This window comes from Ascaphus truei, chromosome 2, assembly GCF_040206685.1.
Source record: "Ascaphus truei isolate aAscTru1 chromosome 2, aAscTru1.hap1, whole genome shotgun sequence".
NCBI classification, from domain to species: domain Eukaryota; kingdom Metazoa; phylum Chordata; class Amphibia; order Anura; family Ascaphidae; genus Ascaphus; species Ascaphus truei.
Genome location: NC_134484.1, coordinates 326539328 through 326547205, shown reverse-complemented (window position 1 = coordinate 326547205; position 7878 = coordinate 326539328).

The window sequence follows — 7878 nt, the reverse complement described above, 5'->3', positions numbered from 1 at the left end:
TGGTTGCAATTCTTCGCGTATCCGCCAGGTGGCAGATATTCATGAATTGTAATGAATTCTAATGTGTACACTACATGTGCTTCAGTAATGTGTCAACTTGCAGGTGTTTAAAAAATACCACAGTGGTCCTTTGTGAATTGACCTTGGTACTGAAGAAGTTACAACACTGTATCTATTTAGGCGTTTCATATTAAAAACTTAATGCAAAGTGTCTGGTGTTCTATTCCATTGTCCAGAGAGGTCAAGAGATGAGTGCACCACTGTAGTCCATGTTAAAAAAAACCCGACATAATGTACGCTTATTTAATATGGTCAGCAATTAGTTCAGCAGATGATAAGATGGCCACAGTTGGTCAAATTTATCAATATTTTATCGAAAATTATGACTTTTACAAATTTTCACCAGATGCTCATGTGTGGAAGCGTGCAAAAAGGAAAAAGTTATGTATCGATCCGTGTTTTTTTAGTATTGCACCTGCACCCGGAGTTACAGGAGGAGGGTATTGGTGTGTTGCCCCTGATTTTTCCAGTATCTTTGATCATGGAGACTTCAAAAGGCGAAAGGTCATCGTAAAACCAACTAAGAATCGTCAGTCCCAGGTAAGCAATGCGCCAGCGCCAGCGCCAGCGCCAGCGCCAGCACCGGCTTCCAATAACGGTCCGACCGTCAGTGAAAACCTGCTTACCGGCAACCCTTGCTATCTGTCCCGCCTGGATACCTGCAGCCTGATCAGGATTTTACGTACAGCTTGCATGTACCAAAACGATTTCCAGCTTCATCAGCTGTCAACTACAGGTGTTGCAGGCCCGCTGTCACCTGTCAACTACGTGTATAATCAAGACTACGGGACTGGCAGTGGCTCGGCGCCAACCGAATGGCAACGTCTATGGTGGGAACAGCTGACATATTTAATTCTTTTTTTACCATATCAATATCAATGCACAGTAAAGCGATTCTCCTGTAATCAATTGCTTTGCTTATGGTTATTTAGTTCTTTTAGTCACAATTCGCCAAAATGTAGTCCAGCAATATCATTGGCTGTGCAGCTTCTACAGTAGATACTGAACAATTGGTGGACAGTTAGGCGCATGCGCATTGGAAGCTAGTTGAAACGCATATGCGTCTCAGCACATCTAGGCGCATGCGTGTATGTGAACAAGAGACGCCCCCGAGAAAATTATTGTTGGGACTGACCGAGGGGACTGCAGGAACATCTTTATGGGGACAGATTACTGTAATTTGAGCCAACCATTACAGTAATACTTTTATTTTTCTTCCTCAGAAAAGAAACTTTGTCATCACGCTGAGAACGGCAAATGGAGGGATTTCGATGGATATCGCTTTTTTGTAACAATGCTTGCACACTGCTGAATCTGAATCAGTGCCATTTTTATAGATTAGGATAGAATAACTGTGAGCTTTATAGAAAACCTGTAACAGTATGCTGTTTTTTTCATACAGTATACAATACTTTTTACATACTGTACTGTATAATAAACCCCGAAAATAAAAAGTATGCATTTATTCTGTACATGTATTACAGTATGTGTGTTCTAATAATAATACTAATATTAATAATGTATAAACACAAAAATAGATACATAACCTGGCGCATAAGTGTGTGATGAAAAAGTCCCAAATGATTTATGTGATAAAATGATAGTTCCAAATTTACAACCTTGAGTGGTCGGTGAGAAACGAACTCAGTTCACAGTTCATAGGGGCAACAAGCAGTTCTTCTCATAGGATGGACTTGATCCTGCATATATGAAATATCAAGCAGAGAGAGCAAATATTGCGCAGTATATTTGAACAGACAATGGTTATTCCAAAAGCTGAGTTATCTAAAATGCCTACTTACTAGAAGTGGCTAGAACACATGCAGGGGAGAGAAACTGTTCTTTAAGCCTTCCTGGTCCCGGAAGCCTCGGTTATGGCACGAACCCCTCGTGGTATCCTTGGCCTCCGTGGGTCTTGAAAAGCTGTTTCTTCAAATCCTGTCTTTAAGGAATCCTGCACCTTTTTCTCCGTTAGGGAACAGAAAAAGGACAGAAGATTGCGCAGCACAGTAAAAACTTTAATGACGCCTTCCTAAAAACACAAATAAAAATAGGACCCCCTGAAGAAGTGCGCATGCGCACGAAACGCGTTGGGCCATTGAGAAATCATTTATTAGCAGCACTGGTAGAGGAGCAGACCATTCAAACAGTCCCTGGAGCCGCAGTGTTCAGGAGTTACCGGCAAGTGGCACCTGGTGTCCCGTCCCGCCCGCAGTGTTCAGGAGCTGGTATCGGCAAGTGTTACCTGGTGTCCCGTCCCGCCCGCTGTGACTTACTTCCGGGCGCAAACGAAGGACGCCACGAGGAGGAGAAGGAAACGGCGCCATCTTTGGCAGCCAGCCAAGGCAGCCCCTGCAGGCACTTGCACGTGGCACGCGACCACCAACATCGTTGTCGGACACTCAGACTATCCTCACCTGCGCATATCCTAGGGACCTGCTGTAAGTAGGATTCCAGTTTTTACACACTGGATCCCTGACCTGCTCGTCACCAGTCATCTGCTATTTTATTGTGATCATTAAACTATCGTTATATTAGTCAGCCTATTGTTTAGTGTTGTTCAGTGTTGTGTGTGTCTGTTTGTTTAAGTGTATGTGTTACATGTTATTTTTATACAGTGTTGCACTATGATCATATCTTCTTGTCTCCCCTGCATGTCCTAACACCTCTGATACCGAGGAACCAGCTGTCCACTTGACCTGATCTACATCCATTGATCATTCCAATCATCAATTGAACTTTATATCTCCCATTTGGACTTTAAGGCGCCGGTCTGTATTGTTTTCCTTGTTTTCACTAACTGTGTTCGGGTTAGTTTTTACTGGCAGCCTGTTCACATTGTTCACTATAATTATTCTCTACCACGTTGTTGTTATTATTCGCACTGTTATCATCTGTATTGCAATTGTATACACTTTTATTTTTATTTATATCATTTTTTAGCGCTAAAACACACCATCCTTTTTTTCAGTCAAATATACTGCGCAATGTTTGCTCTCTCTGCTTGATATTTCATATATGCAGGATCAAGTCCATCCTATGAGAAGAACTGCTGGTTGCCCCTATGAACTGTGAACTGAGTTCGTTTCTCACCGACCACTCAAGGTTATGCGCCAGGTTATGTATCTATTTTTGTGTTTATATATTATGTTTTGAGATATATGAGATGTCTCAGTAGATTACCAGGCAGCTTAGTTTTCAAGTGCACAGCACTGTATTATTAGGTTTAGCGCTTGTCACAGTATATTTGTAATTATTAATATTAATAATGTGTTTTAATACTGTTTTGATGTGATGCGCATGCCTACAGTATACAGTAGTGCTGTACAGTACGCCTCGTTCCTCATTGAAACGCAAAATTCTTGTGTTTACTACAGTGACTACTGTACAGTAATCCTGCACACACTTCGACAGTACCAGTTAAGACACAATGAAACAATTAAAACAAGCAGCATTTTTTTTATTGGCGAGTAAGTAAAAAAACATTCATGGTGTACTGTAAGTAAAAACATTTTAGAATACAACTTAAAACAAGCAGCTTTTTTTTTTTATTGGTGGAGTAAGTAAAAAAACATTCATGGTGTACTGTAAATAAAAACATTTAAGAATACAACTTACACTGGCGACACACTTTATTCGAGCTGGGCTAGTCCCACGAATTCGGGTATACCCGGGTGTATTGAGGTTTGTGACTGTTTTCTGCCCGAGTGCATTGAGGTATTTTCCAAGCAGGGATTGAAGCATTTTATTCCCGCTGGCTGCAATACTGCACAGTATATATATATATACTGCATTACAATTCATGAATTTATGCCATCTGGTAGACACGCGAAGCATTGCAGCCTATTAAATCCTAATCATTATCTTTTAACAGATCAGCCGCCCGTCAGCCAGGCATGAACCCAGGCTGGGAAGGCAAACACAACGGGGCTTGTCAGAGGTGAGGAGCGGCGCATTCCAGGTATCTGCCAGGTACATACTGGGTATTTGCTCGAATAAAGTGTGTCGGTGCAGTAAAACAAGCAGCATTTTTTTATTGGTGGAGAAAGTAAAAAAACATTCATGGTGTACTGTAAATAAAAATATTTAAGAATACAACTTAAAACAATCAACAAGTCAAAAATGAATCAACATTTGAACAGACGACCAATCACGCAGCGAATTCGATCCCCGTCAGATCGTCCTTCCAGTGACGATGCCTTATATGCCGCAAAATGCCATTTATGGACTCTCTCCCGATTTTCATTAAATGATCGCTAATTGTAAAATAGCGCCGCAATTCCTCCACAATAGTCTTTCTTAAATTTTCAGAAAGAGCCTTTTTGGTGCGATTCCCTTCATAGTTTACATTGTGGGCCCAGTCGCAGTACACCACGTAGGGCACGTGGTGCTTGAAATTGTATATGGCATGTTTCTGGGCTTCACCACCACTTGCAAACCTATACTTCTCCCTGAGTGGCTGGGACAGCTCGCGCAAGATGATGTCGGGCACCGTCTCAATGCAAGCATATGTGGGTGGGATTCTGGGAGCGGGTGTGCTTCTGGGAGCAGGTGTACTTGTGGCAGCGGGCGAGGGTAGGTGGTCTGCGAGAATGTTTTCCTCCTGTCTTAGTTGTCTTGTCTGTGTTGTCTCCTGGCGTGGTCATGACGGTGTTGTCATGTCATCCTCATCAACGGCATACATAAACACATATTCTTCTGATGGAGGGGGTGCGCTTGGTGATGGAAGGTTGAAGGTCCCATTCATCCCATCCATGCCACCCTCCTGCTCCTGCATCAGAGATACAGGGGCATGAACTCCAAGCAAATTATGTATCCCCGCAATGTTAGTCTCTATCTTCTCCATGCGCTTCTCCATCTTCTCCATGCGCTTATCAATCTTCTCCATCCGTTGATCCATCTTCTCCATCCATTGATCCATATTTAGCATGGTCTCTAAAAGAAGATCTATCTTTACCAGCATAGAGTTCCCAGGGATATCGATACTTAACCCATTCAGCATGAGGTCTATCGAGCTGGATCTTGTGCATGGGGTGCTGTGGACATCTGGGTGGATGGGTGCTGAAGAGGATGAGATGGGGGTTCCCTGAAGAGAAGCGGCAGCATCGGCGAAGAGTGATGGAGGAGTTGACCTGTGGATTTCCTGGAGAGAAGCGACAGAGTTGTCAAAGAGTGATGGAGAAGGTGACCTTTGGATTTCCGTGAGAGAAGCGGCAACATCGTCGAGGAGTGATGGAGGAGGTGATCTGTGGGTTTTAGGGAGAGCAGCGGCAGCGTCGTCGAGGAGTGATGGAGGAGGTAACTTGTGGGTTCGATTGGTTGGCTTCCATTTGTTTTGCTTTGTGTCTACATCAGCAAATTTCTTCTTGACATAATAAGGCTTCTTAAAAGCCTTAGCCTTTGGAGTCGTCAGAAGGTTTTCTTTATTAGCCTTTGCCTTTCGCTTTGGCCTTGGCTTGGAAACGGCTTCCACCTTTCGCTTTTTCGGCACGACAGGTACGGCAGAAGAGAGTGGGTTCCTGCGTCCGTAGAATTGGGGTTTATCCATAGAAGCAGATGGCACATTGCAGTATCTGGACAAGGGCAAGCTCAGATACAGATCATCGAGTGAGAGGCTATGCAATGTGTGTCACCTTTTATGCATGACGACGAGGTGCAGGTGTTAAAAGTGGGCGTACTCTAATGTGACTCATTAAAGTATAAATACACCATCCATTTTGTGGATTCACTGCACATTGAATACACATCGACTAAACATCAAATATACATTCTTGTGCTTGTATTTCTTTCTACACGCAGCGATGCCTGTTAAAAAGATTTCTAAGTATCTCAGCATGAGAATTAAGGAGATGTGAATGAGAGGACAATGAATTGCAGATATTCAACGCTGGTTAAGTACTTCTGGCCTCGTTGTACCAGCAGCCACCGTGAGCTATCATGCACACGGAAAAACCAAAAAAGTAAAGGGGACAGCAACGGTAACTGCCGCGTAAGTACTGTAAAGTATTTTGAATACTGTATGTTTTCTGTACCGTGCAGTACTGCAATAGCGCTTTTATTGATTAGATGGCTTATTGTTTTTAACAGAATCATTTTCCGAGCAATTATTAGATAACCCGTACTGTACAGTTTGTTTTTGTGTTGAACCTCCTTCCTCAATTATCATAACTGCATTCCTACATTCTTATAATCAATTCTATTTCAAAGTGAGTTGCACCTCTTTCCTTAATTATCACTCACTTCATTATTACTCATTATGACTCACGCACTCACAACCCCCCATTACAGTACACAATTTGCTCACATTATGACAATCACACACACACATATTAAGCCCCGTTAATATTATATCTGTTATATATATATATATATATATATATATATATATATATATATATATATATATATATATATATATATATATATATATATATATATATATATATATATATATACACTGGCGACACACTTTATTCGAGCTCGGCTAGTCCCACGAATTCGGGTATACCCGGGTGTATTGAGGTTTGTGACTGTTTTCTGCCCGAGTGCATTGGGTTATTTTCCAGGCAGGGATTGAAGCATTTTATTCCCCCTGGCTGCAATACTGCACAGTATATATATATATACTGCATTACAATTCATGAATTTATGCCATCTGGTAGACACGCGAAGCATTGCAGCCTATTAAATCCTAATCATTATCATTTAACAGATCAGCCGCCCGTCAGCCAGGCATGAACCCAGGCTGGGAAGGCAAACGCAACGGGGCTTGTCAGAGGTGAGGAGCGGCGCATTCCAGGTATCTGCCAGGTACATACTGGGTATTTGCTCGAATAAAGTGTGTCGGTGCAGTATATGTATATATGTTATATATATATATATCTGTTATACTGTATATATATATAATTTTATCGCTGTATATTTATATAACTCTATTCTATATCTATCTATTATTATTGTTATTGCTGTATATTTATTTAACTATTATATTACAGTATTATATATATTTAACCATACTGTAGGCCTGAGCATAAATTATGTACTGTACTTGTGGGCTACTGTAACGTATTGTTGTTTCCTGTAGGGAGACAACTCTTCTGGTTGACCAAATAAGTGAAGAGAATGATGAGAAGAGTGCCTTAAGGGTCAAAGACACTCTGCATAAAAATCACAATCTAACCGTATCAGAGACCAGCATCAAGAAGATGAGACGCAGAATTGGATGAAAATATGGACGTGTGAGGTTAGTACTGGACAGAACAGGAGGCAAAAGTGTGGTTTAAGAAACTGTACTGTACCTATAAAATTATTCCTTGTCATTACAGAGCGTACCCTATGATAAGGGACATCAACAAGATCAAGAGAGTGGTCCAGGCACAGGCATGGATTGACAGTGGCGAAACGTTTCAGGATTGCATCTTTACTGACGAGTCTACTGTATCGCTGGAGAGATTTGCAACCTTTGCATTCCACAAAAAATGGCGCATATCTATAAAGCCGCGTCCAAAACACCCAGTGAAGATGCATGTGTGGGGTGCCATCTCTAGGCGTGGACCAGCATGCATCGTCATCTTTGACGGTAAAATAAGCCCCCAAACTCACACGCTGTTGCCTTATGCACTGTACTGTACTAGTGTGCATTATTTTGAGCACTTTTCTTTTCTTGTTACAGGAATCATGAATAAAGCTTTTTTCCAAGAGCAAATACTGCCAGAGATTGTGGAATACATCACACATGAATTCCCAGATGGTCACCATTTCTACCAGGACAATGATCCCAAGCACACCGCGTCAACTGCGCATATTCTTGCCTGCGGT